A 15,102-nucleotide genomic window follows, 5' to 3' on the forward strand; every position below is an offset into this window, starting at 1 on the left:
CAAAAGTCTCCAATGACCATTAAAGGTTTTCAACCTTCAACCACTAAATGTCTCAAAGTCTTTGATAACCTTTGAAAGCTTCCAACCTTCAACCACTTAATCCACAAAGTCTCCAATAACCATTAATGGTTAACCCAAACCCTCCTACATGGTTAAAACATTTGTTTTGACTTAACCTCTACCCAACCCAAGGGTCTCATCAGGCCTTTAATGCTTTGACCATGATTATCTCTTAATCATTTGCACAAAGGTTTATCCTTGGATTAACTCCTAATCCAGTGGGTAACCCTAACTTAGACTTGACCCTTAGCCTCTAGATAACCATGAGATCTTCTCAGGCATTCAATGCCTCCAACCCCTTCTTTCAAACCAACCCTATGTTGACACTTGTCACCATTTCATTGGTGCCAATTACAAACATGGATCCCCAACTTTCAAACTGAACCCTTGATTAAATCATTCAATCCTGACCATCCATTGCCCTATTTTGACTATAAATAGAGCTCTCATTCCTCCATTTTTAACAATCATCCTTCAAATTTGTAGTATCACACTTATGCTCAAATATATTCAAGCTTTCATTTCATATATGCTCATCATTTAGCCTCTTTTTAAATAAGGAAGTAGACTAAATATGCATGTTTAGAGTAATTTCTTTATCATTTTAGCTCAATCATAGACTAAATATAGTATGCTAGGATAGTATTCATACTAACCTTGTCATCTTATCATCTAGTTTATTGCATTTCTAAGATCATACATAGCTTAGCATCCATTTCATATTAAAATTTATTAAAGCATCTCTCGTTCTCATATTTGTCATCCCTAAACCATTTTGCTCAGTGATCTGAGAGCAAAAACATTGGTTTGAGGGACATTGTGAGATAGAGAACCATGGGACCCTCCTTGGGAAGCTGAGTAATACTACATTACTCCATAGCTTGCACCAAGAAGTCCTGTGTGTGTGTGTGGACTAGTATTTTGAAATATTTTCATATTTTGAGTTCTACTAGCCCACTTTTCCACCATACAGGTTCTCACCGTGGTTTTTCCGTTAACTAGGTTTTCCACATCAAAATCTTGGTGTTATGTGTGTTTTTGTTATTGTGTTTATATTTATTCTTGCTGCAATTGATTGAAATCTGAGATTGTGCTTAATTAGTTTAATCCAGTGAAAATTGATTCACCACCCCCCCCCTCTCAATTTTCCTTCATTGGTGTTTCCAACAATGAAGGTTTCATCCAAGGAAGAGTTGGAGACAGAGAAAAAAATAGGTAAGGTGTCTTCCTCTAATCCAAAAGTACTTTCCATTTCACCAAATCAGGATATGCTAAAAGTTATTAAAGCATACCAGTTTAGGATGAGAAATGTGGTTGTTTTCTTTGTTTTCTTTGAATCAAAACTACTCTCTTCTTGTAAGTTCTTTGATGATCAGATCAATGTTGTGTGGGGAAAAACTATTAGGAATACAAGTTAATTTTTGCAGAATGATCTAGAAGGGCTTATTTGCTGTGTTTTTTAGGACTCATGGTATGCAAGAGTGATTGTTAAAAAATAAATTCTAGGAAATTTTACCTTCGATTTTGAAACCCATAGGTAATGTTACACAAATTGAGGAGTCCCGAGTTACACTTCCTCACATAAATGTTAGGGTTTTTATTTGCCCTAGATCCTAAAGGGGCCATCTAGAACAAAAATTCCATGGGTATTAAAAATGAGGCTATTGTGTGGGATATGGAAGTTTTGTGGACTCTTAATGCTTGTTTCTTTTGTTAATAAAAATGAACAACTTAGAAAAGATTTCCCTAACATCATACAGAAACCAATTGTGGTTTAAATCCCATTGATGATAAGCATGATCCAAGTCAAACTCAAAATAACAATTAACCTCTAGAAAAAGAGGGGCCAAATGATAGTTACATGGTTATAGACTATTGGTGTAATTATTTATTCATCTTGGATATTATTACACCTTGCTTAAGTTTACTTAGGTACATACATATCATAGTAGTTTGTGTATGAGACACTTGGGTGTTTGTGCCACATTGGGATAGTGTGTGTAGGATAATTTCCACCTTTTGTGGTCTTATCTTGTTGTTACATTCCACATTCGGTGGGTGATCCACCTCTTGAGGAATATTATATTGTTTCTCCTACCTACCCCTACTTATCCCTACCTACCCTTGTTTCTTATTGAGCCACCTGTCATGTTTGTGTGCTCACTTATCTATATAGCCTTGCCTATATAAACAGGCTCATATTCATTGTATGCAATAACTATTGATCATTTATCTATTGATGAGAATACAGTTTATTCTTGTCCTATATTTTGTCTCTCTATTTTGTACTTTTCATTGAGCTCTTGATCTTGGCAAAATCTCACATGGTATCAAAGCCATTAGAGCATCATTGATTCATCTTTGGAGAGATTTTGAAGGACGTCAAGAGGTAGATCTGAGGAGAAGCATCTTCTAGAGGCGTCCTAGACCAGATCTGACCTCACCGTCATGTTTGGGTAGCTGTTTCCATGAATTTTGATTATAAATTCGCTTATATTGGGTGAAAGTCAAATTTCGGGCTTGGAGGAAAATTTAGCCTATTTGGGCTACGGTACGAATTTTCAAAAAAGAAAATTTATATTTTCTGCGAAATATTTTTATTTTAATTAAATTTCAACTTCTTTTTCAAAATATGTTGCATTTTATTGGTGAAAAGTTTATATGAGAAAAAAAATGTTTTTTTTAGGGGGGGAGGGGGGTCCGCAGACCACCCCGCTCTTTGTACTGTACCCTGGATGCATTTTTGCAGGATCGTACTATCTCTTTTGGCATCTTCTCATCCATGTTTCGTCGCTCCACTTGTCGGCTCGTGCTTCCTCACTAACAATTGCTTGCAGTCTCCCTATGACTCTGGTCAACCTGCTTTCATTGTCAACCAGCGATGACTGTCTTCTCTCAGTGACCTGCTCTATCATGTCCGCTCCAATTCCTGGTTCCCCATTGGTCGGTGCTCTTTCAGACCCCGAGCTCCCACTGTCGCGACCCCCAAGCTCCCACCGTTGACCGCTTCCACCGACCGAGAACATTGCTCGAAGCAAATGCATGGCATCAGCATTTATTGGGTGAACTTTCCACCATGTCACTCTGTTGTAGTGCATAGTCATCATTGTACAACATGGCACATCACTGCCATGACAACCTGCACACTCAGGACCCAATTGGCGCCAACCCATCCACCATGTCATCAGCATAGCTAGTTGTCACATCATTGATTATACACTTAGTACGGTGCCATGTCAACACAACATGCAGTCGCCTCGTCAGCAGACCATACAACCATGTCATCAAGGCAAACCAATCATTTTCTGCCACGTGTCATATCTGTACGGTACGAACGTATGCATAAGCAGGGAGGTGAATTTTTGGTGATGATCACATGGTCGTCAAATTTAACCTCGCATTTTTCTAATGTCATCATTTTAAAAAAATTTGGCAGGCAGCTCCCATTGAGTTTTTTGATTTTGTAGTTCAACTTCAAATGGCCATATCTTGCTCATTTTTGCTCCTTTTTTGGTGCAATTGTTTTTGAAGTGGGCTAATTTTTCATTTAATTTCTTGTGGTGGCATTATTTTCTGATTTTGAAGGACATATTTTTTTATAAATCTTAGTTTTTGGTGACTATACCTATCCAATCCCCATTTTTGCAACTTTCGGGACTCCGTTTGGGCTCATACAAAATCCTTTTCAAGTGTCATTTTTTTTAAGTGCATAATTTTTCATCTACTTTCATAATATGCTATTAGTTTGTAGTGATTTTGAGTGTAAATTGTACTTTCATTATATGGTCATTTTTGGCCAATTTGGCACTTGTATTGCATAGATCTATCTTTCTAGTCTTTTGCATTGTAGTTCTCAACCTATTGGGGCATTTGTAAAACAACATCATAAGTTCACCTTGCCTTTGTTTGCAAGTGTCCTATTGTACACGCACTACGTATAAAGTGCCAAAATCATCATTTTGGGGGGGAGGTACTTTGATTGAGTGAATTTGGGGGGGTGTCTCTTGTGCTTTTGTTCTCTTGTGTTCTTTCCTTTTGTTTCTATGGGTTCTCCAAAGTTTCATCTTTTAACTCCTCATAATTATGCTACTTGGAAAATTGATGCATAGAGTAAACTTATGGAAAAAGGATTAACTCATTATATTGATGGAACTATCATTGCTCCCGTTGATCCTAAGGCTGATCCTAATGCTCACTTGGATTGTCTCACTAAGAACATCATGGAAATTCGTACCTTAAGAAAGTATGCACCAAAGGACCTCATATTTCATATTGATAAATGTACCCTAATTAAGGATGCTTGGCAAAAGTTTCAAGACTTGTATGGTCAAGTTGATGAGATCAGGAGATATTAGATTGATAGTGATCTCACCATGTTATATCTCAAGAATTTTGATACTATACAAGACTATATCACTAAGGCAAAAGAGTTGAGGGCACAACTCAAGGATTGTGGCATTGATAAGAAGGATACTCAATTGATCTTCAATTTGATGGGCAAACTTCCACAAGAATATGCAGCATTTGTTTCTAGTTCCCAAACCCATATGATGACAATGGGTTCAAGCTACACAATGCCTACATTTGATGCTTTCGCTAAAATGTTGATAATGGAACAAACTAAGTTGATAAGAATGGGCATTCTTAAGGCTTCTAAGTCTCAAGCATTAGTGGCAAATCAAGGGAACAAAGGAACTCAAGGAAAGGACAACTCAAACAAGAAAGGCAAATCAAAGCCTAAGGACAAAGCACCACCTTCTCCACAACAAGGAGATTCATCTTCTTCCAAGAACGATAATTCACCAAATAAGGAGAGACCTACTTGTGCCTATTGTAAAAAGGTTGGTCATGAGGAGCATCATTGCCATTCTAAGAAGATTGATGAGCTCACACACATCCTCAAAAAGCACAACATTGATTTGTCTAATTCCTACAAGAAGGAGGATTCATCAACTTCCACTTCCTCTTATTCAAAAGGCAAAGGGAAAGCATTCATGGATTCAACAAGTGGGAAGACTCACTCTTTTGGGACAAGAAAAGGAAAAGATTTTTGTGCTACTACAAGTCATGATTTAGGGAGATGGCTTCTAGATTCAGGGGCTTCTCATCATATGGCATCTTTGTAGTCTATGTTTTCTACATTTGAGCCTTGCCACATGCCACAGATTTTGATGGGCAATCATACATACATGGATGTGATTGGGAAAGGATCTATTTCCATTGGGGATAGCTCCTTCAATGATGTGTTGTGTGTACCCCATTTGACAAACAATCTTCTTTCCATCTATCAAATCACACATGTCACAACAAAGAGAATTGTGGAGTTCACACCTGAGTCAATTTTAATTAGAGACTTGGAGACTATAGCTATCAATGCAACTGTGGTGGTTGATCATGCATCTTGGTTATATTTCCTTTCAGGTTTTGTTGATGAGGATGATTTCACATATGATGATTCTACACATGACGATTCTACATATGATGATCACACTTCTTGTGATGATTCATATTTTGAGGAGAACTTTGGGTACTTGAACTTGGGGATTCTCACATGTGACCCCATTCTTGAGACTTCCATTTCATCTCCTCCTATTGATATCACATCACCTATTGCACCTGATGATGCAACTAGTGCAATAGTTTTTCCTTCTTGTGATTCAGTGCAACAAGATATATCTTGTCTTCTAGCTTCGGTTTAATGGGATGATTACTTGACAAGCATTGCATATTTGGGAGACATCATCGATGATGTTCATCTTCTCTTTGATGAAGATGATCCTTCTTTGATTGTTGTGAGGGCACACTTTGACCCTCTTGTTCATTCTCTACATGATCATCTTTCGAGGTTGACATGATTGTGGATACTTATGTACAACAGTTGGAGGAGGTCTCTTTATCTTTAGAGGAGACATGTGAGTCTTTGGGATTTGTTCTATATTCTTCTCCACTAGATCTTGGTGTGCCTTTTTCAGCAGTGTTGAGCAGCTCACCACCTTTGGAGGGGGTATCTTTCATCCTCAACATGGGGACACTTGAGCAGTTTTCAGAGATTTCATTCATCATGAGTTTTTTTCCTACATCTTCCCTTCATGATTGGGGAGACTTCATGGATTCACCTTTGGTTTTGTTTCTTCCTAAGGGGAGGAATGTTGTTCGATGTTCATGGAGCAGTTTCTTCATTCATTCTCGAGATTCTACCATTGGTGTAGATTCTACATTGAGAGGGGGCTACCTAGTTCTCTTCTTCTCTCATATGGGGGGGACATTTTCTTCACATGGGGTTTGGTTCCTCACATACTTCTATGAGATTTCTCTTGTATAGTTTTCATCTCTCTTTTGGGGGAGGGTTTTTCCCCATTGGGTTTTCCTCTCTCTCCCCGCTTTGTGAGAGATTTCATTACATTTGTTTGCATGCATTTGCATTTGTACATGGGTACCTAACATTGCCTTTTAGTCGGGACCCATCTTGCATTGCTTAGTTGCATTGTAGAATTAAGTGCATTCCCAAGTTGCACTTAAGGGGGGGTGTTGTTGTAATTATTTATTCATCTTGGATAGTATTACACCTTACTTAAGTTTACTTAGGTACATGCATATCATAGTAGTTTGGGTATGAGACACTTGGGTGTTTGTGCCACATTGGGATAGTGTGTGTAGGAGAATTTCCACCTTTTGTGGTCTTATCTTGTTCTTACATTCCATATTTGGTGGGTGATCCACCTATTGAGGAATATTATATTGTTTCTCCTACCTACCCTTATTTCTTATTGAACCACATGTCATGTTTGTGTGTTCACTTATCCATATAGCCTTGCCTATATAAGAAGGCTCATATTTATTGTATGCAACAACTATTGATCATTTATCTATTGATGAGAATACAGTTTATTCTTGTCCTATATTTTGTCTCTCTATTTTGTACTTTTCATTGAGCTCTTGATCTTGGCAAAATCTCACATAAACATACATGGGCCAAACTCTGTAAGATCTAATGACCTGGTAGTGACAAAAATTCAAACCTTTATGTGGAAGATGTTCTTAAAACATATTCCCTACGGGTTATTAATAAGTTATTGTCCTTATTGGACCTCTATTTGAAGAAGAACTTGAAATTATTCTTGCCAAAGGCTCAATTGCTCATATATCCCTCTCTTGTTCTCGAGCAGGGTAGAACCCACAAGGGATTTCACTTAGTGAACTTGAGTTATATCACATGCATTCATGACATACAAAAGAATCCCCCTATTTTCAAAAAACATTGCTTTAATCTCCTTTTTTGTCACCCCCTCCCAGTACACAACCTAAATTAAAACCCGCTTATTTTTACCAAATATTATATTTTTTCATAGCCTGAATTAAAAACCCACCTATTTATACCAAATAAGCAATATATTATTTTCAACTTTTAGGATATTAAACCCTCCTCACCCCTCCCGAAAGAAAAAGAAAAAAAAAAGAACGCATGTGATATAATATTGCTTAGCTAGTGAAGCCCTCCTAATCCCTATCTACCTAGAAAAAACACTCAATAGCTCTCTATAGACTCTATTTTGGACAAGACAACTAAAATTAGAGAAATCATGTGACCTTTTCCATAGTTGATATTAGATAAACTCTAGTCTATTGGTTCTAGCATCAATCATGGTGATGAGGCCTTTGGTAAAGAGTTTGTGGTAGTTAATTTGGCATCTAGCTTGCAATACCCTTCTCTGCATAATCCTCCCATAAATCAAAACTTGATCTGTAGTGAATAGGACAACAAGAAAAGGAAGTACAAACACAGATAGACCAATTTAGAATTAGGGTCTAGAAAAAAACAAAAAACAAAGAAAGAGATGAACCAAAATATTTTGATAGATAATCAACCCCCCCCCCCCTTCCTAATCCTTAATGAATTTTGACATATGTAGTTGGAATGTGAGAGGATTGGAATCAAGGGATGTGAAGTATGTTGCTAGAGCTTTCTATAATTCTAGACCTAATTTGGACTTCTTGTATCTACAATATATTAGAGTGGTTGGTTTAGCTTACAATGTATTGAACTTCATTTGGAGGAAGGCCAAAACAATTATTTGATATCATGAAAAAGGAAAGGGGGTTACTAATTTTTGATCCACCCTAACGGGGGGACAATGTGGAACTTTTTGGTACCTTCCCTTGCAATAGATTGTTGTGGGTTACTTTGAAGTTTGGGAATGATTCTTTTGGTATTTACTCTCTATATGTATCCAATGATTATAGGGAGAGATTAGTCTTATGAAACTTGATGGATTTTAATCTTCCTAAGGTGCCTTTGATTTGTATTGGGTATTTTAATATGGTGGAATATAAAGAAGATAAGAAAGGGGGGAAAGGCGATGAGCTATTTTTTTGGTCTAAGCTCAAGAGATCTTTAAACTAGGTTTGCCTAGTGCAATAATCAATCTCTATATAATAGAATCTATTGTAGACTTGATATCGATAAAGTTAATAGGTTTTTCTTCTCTTTCAATTATCCCAGTGGTGGTAATCCAATATCAGTGATTCCCTCTGTTGGCATTCTACACTCTTATGAGAAATGGTTGATTTTGTCATTGATGGCAACCAACCGTTCTACATATGCACTGGCATCGCAAACATCATACACCAGTAGGCACCGACACCAAGAGGCACTTTCACCGACATCCAGATTACCCAGAAAAGAAGTATACTGACACTCAGGCCAACATGGACAAGTTTTTCTTATATGGATTGTATTGTAAATATAATTAATTATTTGTAAGCCGACTTGATATATTGTAAAAGACTCATATATGTATGAGATCTTGTAGGTCATTTTGATATAATGAGAACAATAGTAGTATAAGGTGTGACATATGATAGGATAATTATTGTTGGTATATGTAAGACAACGAAAGGTTTTGGTTAAGGTATCTGACTGAGCTTAAACCGATACTGAACCAGGCATTATAGATGCTATTTTGAGCAATACATTGTATTGGATTTAATTATCCATTTTGTAGTCAGTGAGACTCTTCTTTGAGCAGTGCACTCCAAGCTGTTGGCCTTCGTGCATGTGCAGGCCTTTATTGTAAGTAATATTTATTCATATTGGCCAGTGAGTAAATATTGTGGGTCACAAATCCCACCGAGGTTTTTCCCACACCGGGTTTTCCTCGCTAAAAATATCTGTGCTATGGTGTGTATTTATGTTGTCTCTATTATTTCTCTTTACTGCATTATTTCTTGTTTATCGGTATATTGATTTGGGTTGCGAAGTTATAAATAAGTTTAAATTTATACAAACTGGTAAGACACCGATTCACCCCCCCCCCCTCTCAGTGTCTTTGGGACTATCATTGATTCTAACACCCTCCTCAAAGTCAAACCATTCTCCTATTGCTAGTTATGTTACTTGGGGTGCCTTTATTGCTCCAAAGATAGCTCTAAGGGTTGGCCTTTTTAAGGTTAATACTTTGTAGCTCAATGATTATGACAACTTGGGTGTTATAAGATTTTCCACTACAATCACAAAAGCCCTCAATAAGCATAAAACCTCTATTCAAGTTTGGGACTATCTAGTTGAAGTGTGAAGGAAACTCTTTCAAATTGTGGGAAAAACAAAATTCATGGACATAAATAAGATTGATAATCTATTTCACCAGAAACTCTTTGACCTGGAAGAACAAATGTTGGAGAGTGGTCTTGATCAACTTATTGAGGCTAAATTGGTCAGGACTAAGGCCCTTCTTAGAAAAATTCTGAATTTCAAGTATTGGGGGCATAAGTTAAGAGCCAAAATGAATTGGCTAAAAGGAGATAGGGGTTCTAATTATTTTTTCAATTTAATCATATACAAATAGGATATAGAATTCATAGGCCTCATCTCTCATAATGGTCAAGCCTCAAGTGATTGGGCTTTCTTGAAGGCAACCTTTCATGCTTTCTTTCAAAATTTATTCTCTTCTAAATAGGGGCCCCAAAATCAAGAAGTCGTGGAGCCTTGTCTGAATATGATTCCTAAAAAAAAAATTGAAGATAATGCTAAGATGCTAGAATAGGATTTATCTAGCACCTTTAGATCTTCGGCCAATGGGAAGCCTTATGTATTGGTTGGGCTCTCAACAAAATTCTATAAGAAGAACATTGATTGGATTAGTTTAGAGATTTTTGAGCTTTAAAAGGTAGCATATGTCAATAACTCAGGTTAGGAGACAATATAAATAAGGGACTTATCAAGCTCATCCCCAAGAAGAGGGACAAAACCCTTGTTAGAAATTGGAGACCTATTACTCTGTTAAACTTGTCCTATAAAATTTTGGCAAAAACCCTGGTCAGAAGGCTTGTAGATGTGCTTGGAAAGATAATTTTTGTAACTCAAACCGGTTTTATTAAAGAAAGATTTATTCTTGAGAATCTAATCAAAAGTTGGGAAGATCAAAAGTTGGGAGGGTATGCATTGGGCTAAACAAGATGGTCAAAATGTGGCAATGATCTTGCTTGACATTAAGAAAGCCTATGATCAAGTTGAATGAACTTTTGTAATAGGTATGCTTCAATATTTTGGGTTTCTATTAAAGTTTTGCAAGTGGATTAACATGCTTTTTAATGATTCATGCATTGTTATTGATGTTAATGGTGATATCTTTGAACCTATCATTATCCAAAGTTCTATTAGGCAAGGGTGCCCTATTGTTTCTATCTTGTTTGTAATAACAGTTGATGCTCTCTACTATATTCTTAGGTCAGATCTTATTTCTCCCCCTTTAAAAGAAATCAAACTCCCTAATAAAGATATGCTTCTCGGTGCCTAATTTGTTGATGATGTGGCTCTTTTTATTGAACTATCTAAAGAAAACTTTGATAATATTGTTAATAAGTTACAGTTGTTTTGTAAGGCCTCGGGTTCAAAATTTGCTCCTCACAAGTCTCCTATCATTGGATGGTCAGAAGAGCCTCCTCATTGGTTTTCTACTAAAGGCTAGGATTGGTGTGGTATAATCCCTTCAAAGTAGTGAGATTCTTAGGTGTCTCATTTTCTATATCTCCCTCTTTCAAGACAACGTGGAAATGGATCTTCAAAAAAATTGAAAGGAAACATGATAAGTGGCAAACCCTCCTCCTCTCCTTGGCTGGAAAAGTGCAAGTTGTACAAAAGGTTTTCACATCCCATGCCACCTACCATTCTTCTACTTGGTTGTTTGCAAATGTTCAATTTAATAAGCTCTAAAATATCTTAAGATAGTTACTTTAGTCTGATGGTAAGAGGAACAAAAAAAGGCACATTTTCTCTTGGAAATGGTGTTGTTTACCCAAAGAAAAAAGAGGGTTGGGTCTAAAAGACCTAAAACTGCAACACATGGAATTTGCTTCTAAATGGATTTTTAAGGCCATCCAAGGTGATGATGTAGTGCCCCTCACCGACTCATCTTTTTTTCTTCTTTTTTTTTCTCTCTTTTTTTTTTGTTGTACTTCGGAGGATTATATTGATCTAGCTTAGTCTACTTTATGATGATTTGTTGGTATCATGCTATGTACTAACCCTATTTCATGATTGAATTGGATATAAAGATGGATCTATATTTGATGATTTATATGTGTTCATTATTCACCATGAATCATATTGCTCATGAGATTTTGATGATATTATGATTATGCTAACCCTACTCCATGACTGCGATGTTTGAATTGATGCTACGATGTTTGTGATTATCTTCTAGTGTCTTCATGATTATAGATGATGTCATAAGACTCATTGCGAGCATGATATGACATTGTGATTCTCTATCACTTGCCTGATCATTTATGACGTATATATGTTATATCATGTTTAGTGGTGGTTGCAGGTTTGCAGGTACCAGACATCGACTCTACCTGGTCTCATAGGTTTGAGCGTGTCCTATCCCAATGGCAAGTTGTCAAAGATGGCATGTGTTTCCCTCTCATAATCTAGACTTAAGTTGTTCACCTTGTCAGTTGTGTTATGGCACAATTGGTGGTTAGAATCTTGTGTTGGTGTTCAGCCCTATGTTGGGTTGCTTGAGGTGTTATGAGTATGTGATTTATAAGCAATTAATATTGGTTAGTATGGTATTAATACTATGGTTCATTTATTTGACGGTATGCTTATTTGATTATCATTTGCATGGTTATTTAATATTTATTTCTATTGGCTTGGTTAATGATTAATTGAGCTTGATTTATTTAATTAATTGACTTATTGTTTATTGGCTATTTATTTATCTGGTTTATTTATTGTTTAATTTAGTGACATTTATTTATTGTTGAGATTTTATATTTATTTAATTGAGTTTGATTTATTGATATAATGCTTCATTAATCATTTATTGGTGTATTATTCATTTGTTGTTTAATGTATATTTATTTATTTATTATTTATTGTTTAAGAATTAATTATTGATTAATGCCTTATTGTTGATTCGATTTTATATTTAATATTGATTTTCTATTTATATAAGCTTTTTCTTATTTAATTATTATTGGGATTGATTTATTATTTGTTACTAATGTTTATAATATAATATTATTTTATGGCCTGTTAATGGGCTGCTGAGGGCTAATCTTCAGAGTATGGGCATATCAATCCCGGAGTGGACTCCACCTGAGAAGGGATGGATTAAGATTAATTTTGATGGCGCATCGAGGGGCAAACCAGGGGCCTCGGGTGTTGGGGTGATTGCTCGTGATGATCGGGGAAACATTCTGGCCATTGGGGCCAAGAGATTAGTGGATGGAATGAACAACGTTGCTGAATGTCATGCAGTGTTGGAAGCAATCCTAATGGCTAGGAAATTGGGGGTCAAGAAACTTCATTTGGAAGGTGACTCTTAGGTTGTGGTGAATGGGATAGCTCGAGGGCGAATGGAAGCATGGCGTTTAGACAAGCAGGTGCGTAGAATGCAACTTTTGCTGAATGAATTTGAAGACTTTAAGGTGACTCACATCCTTCGGGAAGCAAACTTGGAAGCTGACAAACTTTCCAATGTGGGAGCGAATGGCTCCTTGGAAAATATGTTTAGTTTGTTTGAGGACTTTAGAAATTGTAGTCCTATTGACTATGATTTTGAGTAGAAGGCTTATTTAGAAAAGTGAACCCAAGCTTGATTTGAAATGACCATTCGTTGCCATGGTTCTGTGGGAATTTAAGTTCCTCGTGGTGTGTGTTCTACAATTTTATTGCAAGTGGCCTTGAGGTGTTGGTTGATGATGGAGGCAAGCGGTGTGAGTGACTGGTGATGATGTTTTGAGTTCAGCGAAGCATGTGATGTACTCATGACATGTGATGGAGGTGGCTTTAAAGGCCTTTGTGCTTTGATTCCTGGCATTTTGTGGTGACTTCTTGGTGGTAGGCAGAGTGTACAGGGTTTCATCTTTTGCAGCAGAGCGCAAGGATGGAAGCGAATTTTTCCTTGGAATCGGATGGACAATTGCCTGCGTTTCATGGGCTGGTCTCGAGGATTAGGTTAACGAACATCTTCAGAGTGGATGGAGACATTTCCTGGAGGGTAGTTAGGCTACTATTGGGAGAGGAATTTCTGACTCAGGATTGGCAGCCTAGAACAAATCTTGACATTTCATTGCTTTTTACTGCTTTGGCCTTGCAGGTGGGGAATTCGGTTGAGGAAGTGCAATAGATTACTTCACTGGTGTTAAGACCCAAATGGGCAGGAGGTTTGTAGGAAGTGGTGGCCCGAGCTGTCATTGGCAAGGGGTTGAAGATAGCGGAAGGCCCGAGCAGGAGGATTGGAGTGGCTGTTGGGGAGCTGTAGCCTTTTGTCATCTGGTCTACTTCTCGATCGGTTGCTTTGCAGGAGGAGGACGCAAGGAATGGCTGGGGTGAGATCATGAACTTTGTTCGCCAATTGGGGCCAACTGAACGTGTTAAGATCCACGGGAAGGTGACTCCCACTTGGTCTGAGGCCCCTCTGGATGAGGATGGGAGGCCTTTGGTTCGGCATCAGCTTCCAAATAAATCAGTGAAGGTGGTGGAGCATGGATCATTATGTGGAAGCAGGCCAGGAATGGTGCCAAGTGGAGGGAGCACGACGTAGGAGGCTGGACCTAGCAGGGGTATTCCCAATTTCTCAAGAGAGGAGGCATTGGGGTGGTTTTGTAGCTAGGTTTGGGTTGGTCGGGGTTTAATGTGTGGTTTTTTGTCTATGTAAGCGACCCTTTTTGTGGCTATGGGTCATGGTGGGATGGTGCTTGGGTTCTTTTTTGTAGTAGGGGAGTGACCCTTTGTGTTGCAGATTGTCTATCTGCTCCTTGGATGTAATACTTTTCTATTATTAGCAATATAATACATAATGTTATCGATCAAAAAAAAAAATATAATATTATTTTATAATTATTTGCATAATTGGATATAATATAAAGTTTACTTACCCCTTATCTCTATTCGTTGATTTTGAGTGGGGTAAGTAAATAATATTATTAAATAATAGTTACCTCGATACTATGCGAGGTAGGTATAATATATTATTTTATTGAATTTTCTGATTGGCCAGTGATTTTCTATAGTTTGGAGTTTAATTTTTTTTATTGGAATTTTATCGTGCTTTGTTGGGTTGGCTTCTCTGCGAATTTTGAATTTGGATTGGATTTTGATCGAATTGGTATTGGATTGCTGGGAGTTTTGGATTGAAGATTTGGATTGGAGATTTTTGGATTGATTTCTCTTCATCGATTGATTTTTGTCTTGGATTGTGATTCCGAGTTGGAGTTTTGACTTCTCTCTCTACAATTTTGTTTCATAAAGATTATTTGTAATGTGTCTTTTAAAAGATCATTTTGGGGTTTGGATTTGTTATTTGGATTTGAAAATGTGGTTTCACGGAAATATTTTGGAAAGAGGATTTATATTTGATTAATTAAAATCTAGAAATTGAGAAGTTGTCATGAATGCACATTCTGAACATTTCATTCTTGAGTCTATGATTTCCTTGTCTTGTGACTCAGATTGAGTTTTATTAAGCCTTTGGAATTGATATTGCATACCTTTTTATTTATTTTTTATCTTCCTCAGTCTTTGTGAAATTTACA

Source organism: Cryptomeria japonica, chromosome 8, assembly GCF_030272615.1.
Source record: "Cryptomeria japonica chromosome 8, Sugi_1.0, whole genome shotgun sequence".
NCBI lineage: Eukaryota > Viridiplantae > Streptophyta > Pinopsida > Cupressales > Cupressaceae > Cryptomeria > Cryptomeria japonica.